Genomic DNA, 15,303 nt, shown 5'->3' with positions numbered 1-15,303 from the left:
CAGATATGAAGGGATAACTGTATAAGAGTTATATACTCAATGTGCTAATAAGCATCGAGTGTGGCACTTGTGAAGCACAAAGACAAACATGAATATCAGGTTCTGCTCTGAAGATATTTACTCATCACTCAGCAGAGTAGAGATGTCACATTGCTTTTTAAATGAACTCTTGCCAGTGCTTAGCAGAATCTATTCAGTGATTGTTGCAAAGTTTACTAGGTTATATATATATTTTTTTCTTTTTAAAATCTTTTTTATATCTCCTTCCTGTCCTGTGACACCTCAGTTGTTCTGCAAAAAGTTTCTCTATTATTACCTGGAGTAATAGTATATTGTCTGTGTTTATTTGGACTCCGTTTGGCATAAGTTTTATACTATTGTCTGTTTAACTTGTACTTATGTTTTCTCTCCAACAAAAATTTACATCACTAATGGAAACCATGAATTTTGCTTTTACTGTTGATAATACTCCTATGAGCAGAGTATAGAGCACATCATTGCCATTCAGTAATTATTCGTTGAATTTAGTTGGGACATGAGTTGAAAGAGAGAAACTGGAAAAAGAGATGCCCATTTCAGTTTAAAAAGTTGCAAAAATGTACTGGAATTCATGGTTCTTAAGTCTGTGCTTTCAAGAAAATATTTCTGTGCTCTTTGATCACCAGAAGATGTAAAATGTTAAGTCTAGTAAAAGAGATCATTTATTTCCTATATTCAAAAGATAGAAAATACTCCAAATTACATATTTATTAACTTCAGAGACAAATTATGTCTTATAATAGGAAACATTAGCCTGTACTAACATATGAGAGCCATTGCACCATAAAAATTGCATTAAAGTCTTTTGTTACTTGAAAACAATTGATCTTAACAGTTTGGTTTTATGATTAAAATATCCAGGCTCTTTGGTAAGAGATAATTCCAGGAAGGCATAAACTATGAAAGCCTCTCTTTAAAGGCCCTGGTCCATTAGACCATTCTTAAGAAAGGCCTGGCTTGTTAAACTAAGAGACTCACCTGTAACAAAACTTGGTCTTGCTCTGTCTCACTTCTTTGTCTAAGTCTACTTTTGATAAGGGCTTCTCTGGTGGCTCAGTGGTAAAGAATCCGCTTGCCAATGCAGAATATTCGAGTTGAATCCCTGGGTTGGAAAGACCCCCTGGAGAAGAAAATGGCAACCAACTCCAGTATTATTGCCTGAAAAATCCCATGAACAGATGAGCCTGGTGGGATACAGTCCAGGGGGTCATAAAGAGTGTTGTGACTAAGCGACTAAACAACAATAACAACTTTTGATGAACTCCATATAAGTATTGGAGCATCTTACATTATCCACATTTGAACTTGTTCAGATCTTCCTTGCTTTCAGGTTCTTTCCACAGAGGGCTCTTAAGTTCACAGTTTCTGCTTAGGCTCTGTCTATAATTCCAGTAAGTGAATATGAAGCTTTTTATAATTACCTAAAATTCTCCATAGAATCTCTTTTTCTCTAGCTTTTAGAGGATGCCCGGGCCACACTATAGCCTAAAAAACCAAACTTTCATTTAAAAAGATGAACCCAAACCTATCTGAGGAAAAGATATAGAAGTGCTCTTAGTAGTGCTTTAAACACTGTATACTGTTCTCAGATTAATCTTGGATTTGGATTGGCATAGTCAAGATATACAGTCAACTTCACCCAACACCAAGTTGGCTTAGCTTTTTTTTTTTTTTTTTTTTAGTTGGAGGCTAATTACTTTACAATATTGTAGTGGTTTTTGTCATACATTGACATGAATCAGCCATGGATATACATGTATTCCCCATCCCGGTCCCCCCTCCCACCTCCCTCTCCACCCGATCCCTCTGGGTCTTCCCAGTGCACCAGGCCCGAGCACTTGTCTCATGCATCCAACCTGGGCTGGTGATCTGTTTCACCCTAGATAATATACATGTTTCGATGCTGTTCTTTCGAAACATCCCACCCTCGCCTTCTCCCACAGAGTCCAAAAGTCTGTTCTATACATCTGTGTCTCTTTTTCTGTTTTGCATATAGGGTTATTGTTACCATCTTTCTAAATTCCATATGCGTTAGTATACTGTATTGGTCTTTATCTTTCTGGCTTACTTCACTCTGTTTGATGGGCTCCAGTTTCATCCATCTCATTAGAACTGATTCAAATGAATTCTTTTTAATGGCTGAGTAATATTCCATGGTGTATATGTACCACAGCTTCCTTATCCATTCTTGGCTTAGCTTTAAGAAGGAACACATTACAAGAAAAAATATAGCATCAAAGCAGTAGCATAGAACTCCCAGGCACAGTTTTCAGTTTCCTAATATTTCACATTTGTGTTGCTCATGCAGTTTGTGTTGTTCATGAAAGACAAAACTAGGCCATCATTCCAGGGACCTGTTGTGTTTTACACCTGCCAAGTCACTCAGCCCCTTCAGAAGTATGTGACTCTCCTATTTCTTCCTGTTCTCTGGAGCATCTGTGTCCATCATCAGTAGCTTCTACATATTACTTGGTAACAAGGGCTTGGTAGCTCTTGGCCTAACTAATTTCCATTTATCTGAGATTCTGTATAGATAATCTGCTAATAGTTAATTGAGTTAAAAGCAGAATTGTCCAAAGATTAGGTGTCCTGAGACCAAAGGAAGGCTACAGAACGAACTGTTAACCTAACTATTTAACAGTGTTCATAAATTTATGAATAATGAACAAAACTAACTTCTGAACAGGTCAATTATTTTGTATTAGTTCATGATATTCACTTAAGCATCTATCATTTACTTTATTTTTGGCATTGAACTTGTAGCTAATGCAAGGATTTTTCATTCTTTTAGCTTGCTAGTTTAAATCCAAAATAGGTTTTGTTATTAAATGTTGGAATCATGTTTTTAAAAGAATGCTATAGTGACTTCACATTGAAATTATTATGTTTTACTAGTATTAGCACAGGAAAGGTTTGATAGCAAATAAGCCAGTATGAATGGATTTCATTGTCTAGCTGTGTCTTTATATCCAAACTATTTGTACCAAATGAAGCTCAGAATGAGGAAAAGTTTTCTCTTTACTTCAGTTATTGACAACAATAAACAATGCGACGCCAAGCAGTAAAATTCTGAGCTTAGTTTTCTTTAAAAGATCAATCAATGTAAAAAAATGTGATCTGTCGTAACATGGTTCACATAAAAATATTTCAGTACTAGTGACATTTGTTATATGTTTAATTAGCATATTCATAAATTTTTTTTAGTCAAAATACTGGGCTTCCCAGGTGGCCAGTGGTAAAAAATCCTCTTGCCAATGCACAAGACACAAGAGACACGGGTTCAGTCCCCTGGAGGAGGGCATGGCACCCCACTCCAGTACTCTTGCCTGGAAAATTCCATGGACAGAGGAGCCTGGCGGGCTACAGTCCCTGGGGTCCCAAAGAGCCAAAGAGTGACATGACTGAGTGCCGGAGTACACACACACACACACACACACACACACACACACAATGAAAATATAAAGTACCATTAACTAGTCAACATAATACTATGGTACTCTTATTGTAAATAATAAGACTGTTGTCAGTTTTATTTTTTTCATTTATTTTTATTAGTTGGAGGCTAATTACTTTACAGCATTGCAGTGGTTTTTGTCATACACTGAAATGAATTTGCCATGGATTTACATGTGTTCCCCATCCCAATCCCTCCTCCCACCTCCCTCTCCTTCCCATCCCTCTGGGTCTTCCCAGTGCACCAGCCCTGAGCACTTGTCTCATGCATCCAACCTGGGCTGGTGATCTGTTTCACCCTAGATAATATACATGTTTCAATGCCATCCTCTCAGATCATCCCACCTGTTGTCAGTTTTAAATTACTCTTCCATTACAGTCTTTCCAAGAAAGTGCCTGTGTACTTGGGTCTGAATATATCATTATGGATATCTGAATAATCGGTTCATCATTTGATGAAATTCTTCTGGAAGTCTTCCTAGTATTTGGTGACTTCTGTTCTATAAGAAGGGACATAGAGAAAAGCCAATTAGCTTGCCAGGCTCCGTAAGTGTTTTAAAGCTGGTATTTAAGAGAGGTAAGTGGCTGCTTTGATATTTCAAATTTCACTAGGTGATAATTTCTCAGCTGTTAGAATTAATGAAAATTCAGGAAATATCAAACTTCAGAGGATATAAAACCTCACATAAGAACATTTTAGAAGAAGGATTCCGTAATCTTCCCATGTGAGAAATCAGGCCTTTCTTTATACAAATTAGAGGAAAAAAGAGGTGGTAGAAGGTGTGGTTCATATGGGAGGCGGAGTTGGATCTAAAGTTTCTGACAGATATATCTTGATCAACTACTGCCCTTGAATATGGATCAGGCTCATTTAATTAAGTAATCCTTCTCCCACATTTTGTAAGAATGGAATACATGATAGAGCTCTTGCCAGATATGGTCATTGAGTAGATTGATTTTTTTCATTTCCCCTAAGAAATGCATGTCTCACTTAGTTAAAGAAAGAAACATTGTCCTTTGTAAACATCAGCTTTAATGCTTTTTTGAACTTTTCTTACTTCTATGTCACTTCTGTGTACTTGGAATAATCCTTTGCATATATCCCATTTCCCTCTGTATCTTTATTGAGAAAATACCAAATTTTGGATATAGGTGAATGAACAGTTTTGAAGCAGTGGTGCTTTGTATAGGTAAACCTTTGGAAGGTCATACATTCATTTGAAATAGGTCATGCATCTGTCCATATATTTAAATTTTTTTCACTTCATGACCTACGGGTTTCAAAACAAATAGTCCTGATAGCACTTTTCATCCATTTTTCACACTGTGCTCAGAAACACAGCTTAAACGAAAACAAAGGTGACTCATAGCCAAGGGAGTCTCTTCTTTTGCTAGGTCTGTCCTCTGGAAGCACTTTTCCCCCCTCCCTAAAGAGCTTATGCTTTTACCAGCTAAACTTAAAATGGGTCTCTTCCATGTCCATTTCCTGCATATTTTGTTCTTGCTCCAAAATATTTTTTTATCTACCTTTAATGTCAGTATTTTAAAAACCCTATTGTGCCTTAGTGAATATGTTCAATTATAAAATAAAGGAATATTAAATGTGTAAACGGAAAACTCAGCAAGCAACTAAAGAGCCTAAGACCCAAATGAAGTAGGTCAAAAGGTTACAAAGGAAAAGTATATGGGTTTCTGAAACAGGCTTAAATATAAACAGCCCCCTGACCTGGGTTCAACTACAGAATGAATAGAAGGGTTGGACATATTTATTAAAGCAGATGATTTGAAAATTTTAATCCTATGCTAAACTGAAAAACATCCAAGGAAGGCAGTATTTGAATGTCTGCCCTCAAGTCCAAGAGGAGGAACCTCTAGGGATTTTCTGGAGAGAAGAAACTCTATTACAACATTTTCCTGGCCTGAAAGCCTTCTTAGGAGGAAGTGAACGGAGCCTTGCCCTAAGGCCAAATTTCAAGAGGTTGGACTGCCAGGACGTCCTACACACCGGACAGAGATAGTGAAGCCAAGACTACCCACATTCCCATGCTTTTAAAAACTGAGGAACCTCAAGGGGGTACTTGATTTATGTGGAATAATTGGCTTGCCCAAATATATTTCAGAAAGAAAACCTTTTCCATCACCCTCACCTGGGACTGAAAACTGTGGAAAATGGGGGTAGAAGAAGAAGGGCAAAGATTGAATTACTCCTTGGCTAATGCATTAGGACTCTTGGAAAAGAGTGAAATGTTGGGAAAATAATATTGACCAGCAGTTATTGTGCACTTTCAGTGTATCATGTTGTGTAGTTTTAAATGTAGCATCTGCTCTCATCCTCACAAAACTCCTACTAGACATATACAATTATTATATTAAATTATTATATTAATTTTTATAGATGAAGAACCTTGAGCCTAGATTGATTACCTAACAGATGAACCAAGAAGCATGCTATGACCATAAAATGAACAGCTATTAAGTGATAAAGCCAGGACCCAAACCCTTAACTATCTGACTTAGTGCCTGTATTCTTGACAACCTGTAGAATAGGATGAATGAGCCACTGCAATAAAGATAATCATGAACTGGGAAAAAAGCTTATTACATATATGATGTGTATGATTATTTACTAAAAGTAATGAATCTTATGAGTAAAAGATGTCAAAGACTGTTTGAAACCCACCTATATGTCAATAAGCACTTAAAGGACATAACATTACACTTTTCATATTTATTCATATTGTAAAATTTGTAACCTCTATGAAGTAGCCCTACTCTGTTGCCAGTTGTTAGCAATCTATTGATACTAAAACAATGAAAAGTAAAATTTTAAATTAAATGTCTACAATATGTTGTTTCCCATGCTATTGCTATGTATTCATTCACACAGGTTCTCTCTCTCATAGATTAATCTAATGCCCTGCTCAGTGGTTAGCATAAAACATGAATTCAATAAATATTTCTAAAATAATGAGGTAGGTGGTATTTCCCTCATTTTACAGATGTGACAACTGACTCCCAGAGAAAACTTACCAAAGACCACAGACCTCATGTAGGATTCAAATTTAGTTTTTCTAACTTCAAAAACCATACATTTGGTATAATATCAAAAGCCACAAAATTACAGAAATATGTTATTACAGAAATGAATAAAACAAGTGGAAAGGAGATTTCACTTGTGCAGAATCTTAAATAATGAGGAAAACCATTCATGGAACAAGAATTGATTGTATATGGGGATGTGGAAAAGTTGGAAGGAAGTATTCTTGGCCACTGCTTCAAGATTTGTTTGTATCATATAATATTTTTATAGCATACTGTGGGAAGTGAGGAAATAATTGTCAGCTGGAGTGCCCTGGCCACCCATGACTCTGACCAGCTTACTACATGAGCTATGAAATGCATAAGGTGTTTTTGAGATCTTGAGATGTTCAGCTTGGTTTAGGAAATATGGTGGGAGATGATTTTGGAGGAGTAGTTTAGAGTCAGATTATGAAGAGGCTTATATGCTATGCTTCCCTGGTAGTTCAGACGGTAAAGCGTCTGCCTACAATGCAGGAGACCCGGGTTCGACCCCTGGGTTGGGAAGATCCCCTAGAGAAGGAAATGGCAACCCACTCCAGTATTCTTGCCTGGAAAATCCCATGGACTGAGAATCCTGGTAGGCTACAGTCCATGGGGTCGCAAAGAGTCGGACACAACTGAGTGACTTCATTTCACTTTAAGATTATAAAATTATAATAAATATACAGAAAGCTAAAATAGTGCAATAATGGAAAAAAGTATTTTATCTGATTTTTTTCCCTCAATCATTCTGTATATTTAAACCTACATTTATAGCTTAGGGTTTCTTACTGTGATGCAGTTGATGTTATACAAAAGCTCCCATAGAAATTAACTATGAGAACTGAATAAAATAAAAGATAAAAGAGTAACTGTTTAATATTTTTCTTGGGACTTCCCTGGTGGTCCAGTGGTTAAGACTCTACACTTCCAGTGCAGAGGGCATGAGTTCAATCCCTGATCAGGAAACTAAGATACCACATGCTGTATGGTTCAGCCAGAAAAACTATTCTCCAATAACTAAGGCAACAAGAAAACAAGGAACCAAATTCCTAAAGAGAAAGGAAATTCTTTAAAGTGAACACTACATTTGTCTCCACTTTTTCACTTTGGCTGCCAATACATAGCCCTGAAAATAGAAACTAATCACAAATGAGCAGCCTAGAAGTAGCAGAAAGACAACAAATTGGACTTTAGGATTACCAGAAGAGCCGTAATTGGAGGGGTAAAAATCAGGAGACCTCTGAAAACCTACATATGATTTCTACTCTAAGCATTTACTGATTTTGATCTATGGAGAACACTGAGATTCTGCTCAAAATTTAAAAATTATAGTGGAGATTTTAGAATCTAATGGTGCTAGAGAGACAAAAAGCAGTGTCAGACCCGCAAATAAGAATGATCCCATTTACTCAAGTCTTTTTCACCGAAATTCCTGAAAACATTGCATATAAGGAGTAAGAACAAACTAAAAATAAGCTAGTTCTTCCTGGATAAATAGATCTAATGAAAACTATAATACTTTGAAACTGAAATCTACAAAATTCATTCAGTTCAGTTCAATTGCCTAGCCGTGTCTGACTCTTTGCAACCCCATGGACTACAGCATGCCAGGCCTCCCTGTCCATCCCCAACTCCTGGAGCTTACTCAAATTCACATCCATTGGGTTGGTGATGCCATCCAACCATCTCATCCTCTGTCATCCCCTTCTCCTCCTGCCTTCAATCTTTCCCAGAATCAGAGTCTTTTTAAATGACTAAGTTCTTCGCATCAGGTGGCCAAAGTATTGGAGTTTTTAGTGTCAGCATCAGTCCTTCCAACAAATATTCAGGACTGATTTCATTTAGGATGGACTAGTTGGATCTCCTTGCAGTCCAAGGGACTCTCAAGAGTGTTCTCCAACACCACAGTTCAAAAGCATCGATTCTTTGGCACTCAGCTTTCTTTATAGTCCCAACTCTCACATCCATACATGACTACTGGAAAAACCATGACTTTGGCTAGATGGACCTTTGTTGGCAAGGTAATATCTCTGCTTTTTAATATGCTGTCTAGGTTTGTCATAGCTTTTCTTCTAAGGAGCAAGCAAGTGATGGGACCGAAATCTACAAGATAGTGTAAAAGAAATCAAAGTAAACCAAACTAAATGCAGAAAAAGACTATGGTCAAAGACTGGTGGATTCAGCATTACTAAGATGCTAGTTCTCTCTAAATTTATCTGCAGTTTCAACATAATTTCAGTTAAAATCCCAACTTTAAAAAAAATTAGCAATTTAAATTTATATGAGTATGCAGAGCATCAGGAATAGTCATGATAATCTTGGAGAACAAGTTTGGAAGATTTATATTACCAGATACCAGTTATTTTATAAAACTACCATGCTGAAAAGTATGTGAAATCTCTGGTACACGAATAGATAATTTAACCAATGAACAAAATAGAGAATCTAGAAGCAAACCCATTCATGTATCCTCATCTGATTTATGACCAAATTGCTATTAAAGTTCAGTAAGGAAAGGATAATCTTTGCAGTTAGTAGTATTAGATCAGTTTAATTTTTATGAAAAAGTGGTAATTTATTTCTACCTCATACCTCATATACAGAATTCAGTCACAATAAATTGTAGACCTAAATGAGTTTTTGTTGTTGTTTTATGTTTTGTTTTGCTTTTGTTTGTTGTTTGGTTGCCAAGTCACGTCCAACTCTTTGCAACCCCATGGGCTGTAGCCTGCCAGGTGTCTCTGTCCATTGGATTTCCTAGGCCAGAATCTGGAGTGGGTTGCCTTTTCCCTTTCCAGGGGATCTTCCCAACCCAGAGATCAAACCCACACCTCTTGAATTGCAGGAAGCTTCTTTTATCACTGAACCACCAGGGAAGCCCATATGTAAATGTAAAAGGTAAAAAACATAAGATCCTACAAGATCAAGGAATATCAATATGTTCATTTGGTAGAAAATATTTCTCACAGTCTTCTTAAAAACAATTTTTTAAGTCATAAAAAAGCTATCCAGAAAGAAAAGTACTGATACATTGCACTTTATTAAAATTAAGAGAAATTCTGTTGATCAAAAGCATACCTCTAAATGAGTGAAAAAGACAAGTCACAGAGTTTGAGAAGGCATTGGCAATACATATATTTGGTAAAAGGCATGTATCCAGAATTTATTTTTAAATACCTAAAAATACTTAAGAAGAGGGAGTATCTGTATGTGTGTGCATGCACGTGTTCAGTCATGTTCGACTCTCCAACCCCATAGACTGTGGCCCGCCCTACTCCACTGTCCATGGATTTTTCCAGGTAACAGCACTGGAGTGGGTTGCCATTTCCTACTCCAGAAGAAAAAGGTAGTCAGTTTCATTTTAGTGGCCACAGACATGAATAGGAAATTTTGAACAAGGTAATTTCCAACTGTCCAATAAGTGTATCTAAATTTGCTCAAACTTGCTAGTGATCAAAGAAATACAGATTAAAATCACAAGACAACACCAATTTTTGGTGAGCATATGGGTCCCTGAACTCCTGCACAATGTGAGTGGTAATATAAATTGTTACAACTATTTTGGGAAACTTACAGTATCCACAGAGCTTAGTGTTTGCATACTTTATGACCCAGCAGTTTCACTCCTAGCTGTGTAATGAAGAGAAACACAAACCACTGTACACCAAAGAGCAGGTTTGGGAATATTTCCCACACTGTTAGTCAAAATAGAAACTGGACACAAATCTTCATCAACAATAATTTTTGTATATTTACATGATGGGGTAATATACAGAAATAATAAAACTATATGTAGCAACTAGATGACTCTTGCTGATAGATGAGCCAAGATCCAGACGTAAAAGAATACTTGTGTAGTGTAACTCTATTATTTAAAGCAGGAAGACCCACTGGGAAGACCCAGAGGGATGGGATGGAGAGGGAGGTGGGAGGGGGGGTCGGGATGGGGAACACATGTAAATCCGTGGCTGATTCATGTCAATGTATGGCAAAAACCACTACAATATTGTAAAGTAATTAGCCTCCAACTAATAAAAACAAATGGAAAAAAATAAAATAAAATACACTCATGCCTTGTATTAAAAAAAAAAAAAGCTCAAACTGGCAAAACAGATTTAGTTGATATAAATAAGCATAAATGGTTAATATTTAGGGATATTTTAATGGATAGGCTGTTAGGGAGGCTTTTTGGGTTTTCTATATATTGTGTTTTTTTCTTCTTGTTATTACTTACATAAATAGATTACCTTTGAAAAATATCCACCAAGTGTGCATGTCAAATGTGTGTCCTTTGGTGGGTGACTTTTCAGTAAAAATGTAAATGTATCTTTGTGCATAGTGTACAGAAATTGTATACATTTTATTATACATACATTTAAACCATTCCCTTTGGAGTGAGTGTACTGCTATCACCCTAAACTAAGCTGTATAAACTTGTCTTGTCTTTGGTTTCACCTTCCTATGCACATCTTTTTTTCTCTTCCCTTCCTTGATCCTCACAGGCCATAAAAACCTGAAAAAAAAAAAATCTTTACACTTTTAGGGCTCCTGATTCTGTATATCTAAAATATAAAGTTTATGCTACTTTTCTTCAAACTTTCTTTCATTTTATTAAACCTTTTCTCAAACTACTGCCACTCTATTCTTCCTTAGTATCGCTTTCATTACTCCTCCAAACAAAAATTGTGACAACATTGTCAACAATAAATTTTAAAATATCTGCTTGGTTTTGAAGGCAGAAACTGTTCTCTGCCTGTTGACTTTTATGTCTGGTAGCTCTTAAGAACATCCATCTGTCCTATCTGCTGGTCCAGAATCCTCACTGCCCCTGAGATTTCTACATATTCTGTTATGTCTTCTTTCTCTCCCTCTCTCTCTCTGTCTGGTCTCTGCTTACTGTTCATGGCCCCAGTCAAGGCTTCTCTCTTCAATAAACCTCCCTCACTGGTGTGCCTATTTTCAAATCTTTACAGATAGAATGGTGTAACCTTATGCTGTCATAATTTGCTTTACCTGTGACCATTATAGCCTCCCAAGAAGGTATCAGCTCTTTAAGTCTAGGAAATATGAGTCTTCATTCCATATCGTTAATTTGGCATTTGTGGTCTCCTGATGTAAGGCATTTTCCTCGTTTCTGAAATGTGATTGACATATAGCCCTACATAAGTTTAGTATATATAGCATAGTGATTTGACATACATATATCAAGAAATGATTATCACATTAAGTTTAATGACCATCCATCATCTCACATAGATACAAAAAAAGTCCAAAACAAAATAAATCTTTTTTTCCTTGTCATGAAAACTCATATTCTCTTAACAACTTTAATACATATCACTTTCATACAGAAGTGTTAACTATCATAAAGTTGTACATTTCATCCCTAGTATTTATTTATCTTATAACTCGAGTTTGTGCCTTTTGACCACCTGTCCCTAATTCCTCTTCCCACTTACTTTATCTGTGTATGATTCATCTGCTTGAATACTCAGTAAGATTCTAGAGGTCAGATTTCTAATTATGCACTTTATTTCTTCAAAAGATGAGCCTAATGTCCTGCATAAAGAAAATCTTCAATACATACTCATTAATTGCTTTCTCCTGATTCTTTCAAAGAAACAGGTAGGCCATTATATTATGGATATACCACAGAATTTTCCTTTATTAAAATCTTCCAATCCACTCACCTTCTGCCTAACATCCTAACTTTCCATTATTTTTACAGGCTGTATAGGATCTAGGCCTTGCCCTGCTCTCAGACATTTCTGTCTTTTCATCTCTCCTCTTGCTTCTTCTCAGCTTTTATTGTTTTTGGTTTTTATTTCATACTGGAATATAGCTGATTAATAGTTTTAGGTGCACAGCAAAAGGACTCAGTCATATATATATACACATGTACATATATATAGAAATATCCACACACATATCCACTCTCCCCAAACTCCCCTCCCATCCAGGCTGCCACATGACATTGAGCAGAGTTCCCTGCACTATACAGTAGGTCCTTCCTGGTTATCCATTTCAAATAGAGCAGTGTTTGGGATGGGCATGTACACACTCCTTCTCAGCCTTTAATCTTACTCTTCTCTTGGCCTGAAAATGCTCCTCTCCAGGTCCTTACAGTAAGTGCCTGATTTTCACAAATGTTACCTTCTTAGGGAGGTCATAATCCATCTCATCACTCCCTATCAAGTATTTTCTTTTATTTTTCTTCATAACTTCACCTGTTCTCACCCCAAATGTAAACTACTCAAGGGGGCAGGGACTTTGAGTTTCTTATTTTTGGTATGTCCCCAAGGCTTGCAATACAATATGGTTAATAAATGTGAGTTGAATAAATATATGAATAAATGAACAAATGAAATAAACACCTACAAATCATGATTGAATCAAAGATTGTAATTCAGAGTGAATTAAAGTGAATCAAATTAAATTCAGAGTGAATTAAAGCAGAAGATCCTGAGGGACAGAATAGTGATCAACCATACAGAAAAAAGGCACAACCTCAGAATATGTGGATATAATTAATAAAAATAGGGTGAATGTGAGTTGTGGGCCAATTTTTCTTACAAAATGATAGGATAAGTGGTAGTGTTTTAACATTTCTGAATTCAGCCTATATCAAATACTGAGCTACATGGTAAAAAATGAATCAAGTTGACTATTTATGTCTAATTTTATTGTAAAAAGCAGTGCATCTGGGGGCCAAATGACTTTAGAACACATTATAGACAATAACTCTTTAATTCTTTGACACAGGTGGAGACAGAAATCATTATCCCATTTACCAGATCTTAAAAATTGAGGCAGTAAAAACAAATGTTTGTCTAACATTTCAACGTTAATTTTAGAGTGTTATGTGGAATTTCAGTTCATGGCTGCATGTTTGTTCCTGTATCTACTACATTTCTTATCACATAATCAAAATTATTACGAAACTTATATTGTGAGCATACGTTCAACATAGTGAGAGAAGCATCGCACTCTACACTCTACAGTGGATTTCTCTCCTGTAATCATCCAATTATGGGTAACCAGAAGGGCCGTGAATATAGCACTAGGTCTTAAATGTGGGCATTTCCCCCATCAATTTATTCAAAAAGTGCCATATTCATGGTCAGGGAATTGGTTCAGGTTCAAGAATGGACTGACCATGGAAAGACATTAATCAAGCCCAAATTAGAATCTTAAAGAAAGTATAGTGCCCCACAAAGCAGAGAAAGTGGGTTTGTGGTGGCAAAATTGTAGCTCACACCAATTTGATGACTCCTGACAAATCACATAGAAGCAGTTTCTCAAAAAATTATATCAGGGTTTACAAGTAATATTAGTGGTATATGATCATTTTTCCCCTTGTGTGCCACTTCCTACAGATTTATGTCTTTACTTTTAGCTATTTTTTATTCATGGATAACCCAAATTCCACTCTCCTTCCACTAAGAAAGTTCCAGCCTTAGAGTTGTTAAAGTAAAAACAATTGTTGTTAAAGTGGAAAATAGAAGCAATTTTTATCATTGGCCCACCACAGTTTGGCTCACTTCTTCAAGTCTCTGCTCTAGTGAGAATGAAGCCAGACCACACACTGAGGCTGGATTACAACACTTCAAAAAGAAGAAAAACACTAATGGAAAAAGTCAAATGGGTTTCCAAATGGGAGGTGGTAGACGGTGCAGAAACGTCCTAGCACAGCTCTTATGAGGAGTGCACTTTGAATCCAAGGCCCCAACATGCAGTCATGAGTTTGCATGACCAGCTGCTGTGACTGAGATTCAGTTGCAGAGTGTACTAGAGTCCATCAGCCTCAGTGGGAAAGCCTGTTGAGAGCCTTTCACCCCAGTTCCCGTTTTTTGTGAATCGATCCTGCCATTTATGAAAATAAAAATGAGGACTGCATGGAATATTTTTTCTTTAAGATTATTTCAGCAAGTGAGTAAATAAATTAGGGAGTGAATTATTGGAAAGAAAACCTTAAGTTGGTAGTGGCAGAGAAACTTCTGCTCTCTTGGACACAAAGGCTACTGTCTAAGTCCTAGAATCCAAGTAAGTGTTGATAAATCAAATTGTGGGAAGAATAGGAATGAGGGTGTATTTTAGGGAAAAATCAGAAAAGGTACTTGATTGCTTCTGGAACATTCTCCATCATTTGTGTCTGGTCTAGGCACTTGTCGTTTTCAACAAGACTTAGCCATGTCTGACTTTTTGCGACCCCATGGACTGCAGCAAGCCAGGCTTCCCTGTCCCTCACCATCTCCCAGAACTTGCCTAGGGACTTAGAGTATAGTGGTAAGCAGAAGGGAACATTGTCCCTTTAGAGAGGCAGATCTAAATTTAAAAATGGCTACGCAGATACAAAATTAGAATTGCTGTGAATGCTAGAAAAGAGAGATGCACATTAATATGAGGGTGTATAAAATGTGTGACTTGACTAGGAAATCAGGGAAGACTTTTCTGAAGTTATAAAGGAGTTGACCTATGCTGTGTGCTGATCAGTTTCAGAATCGTGAAGACTTTTATATCCTAAACACAGCCAGACTGGGAAGGGTTTTCCAACACTGTATCTTGGTTAGACCTGGGAAAGTTAGGGTCATTTGGTGAGACATGTATGCTTTCATGGCTCTTTTACAAATATTATGCAAACTTTTGAAAATCGGGACAAAATTTGGCATTTTAGGAGTCCTTTGTGGAAGAGCACAAGAGCTCAGGAGCTGAGGAAGATGCTTTAAACTCACCAGAATAAATAAAAGG

Source organism: Odocoileus virginianus, chromosome 1 (genome assembly GCF_023699985.2).
Source record: "Odocoileus virginianus isolate 20LAN1187 ecotype Illinois chromosome 1, Ovbor_1.2, whole genome shotgun sequence".
NCBI classification, from domain to species: domain Eukaryota; kingdom Metazoa; phylum Chordata; class Mammalia; order Artiodactyla; family Cervidae; genus Odocoileus; species Odocoileus virginianus.
Note: the sequence above shows the minus strand (reverse complement) of the source record.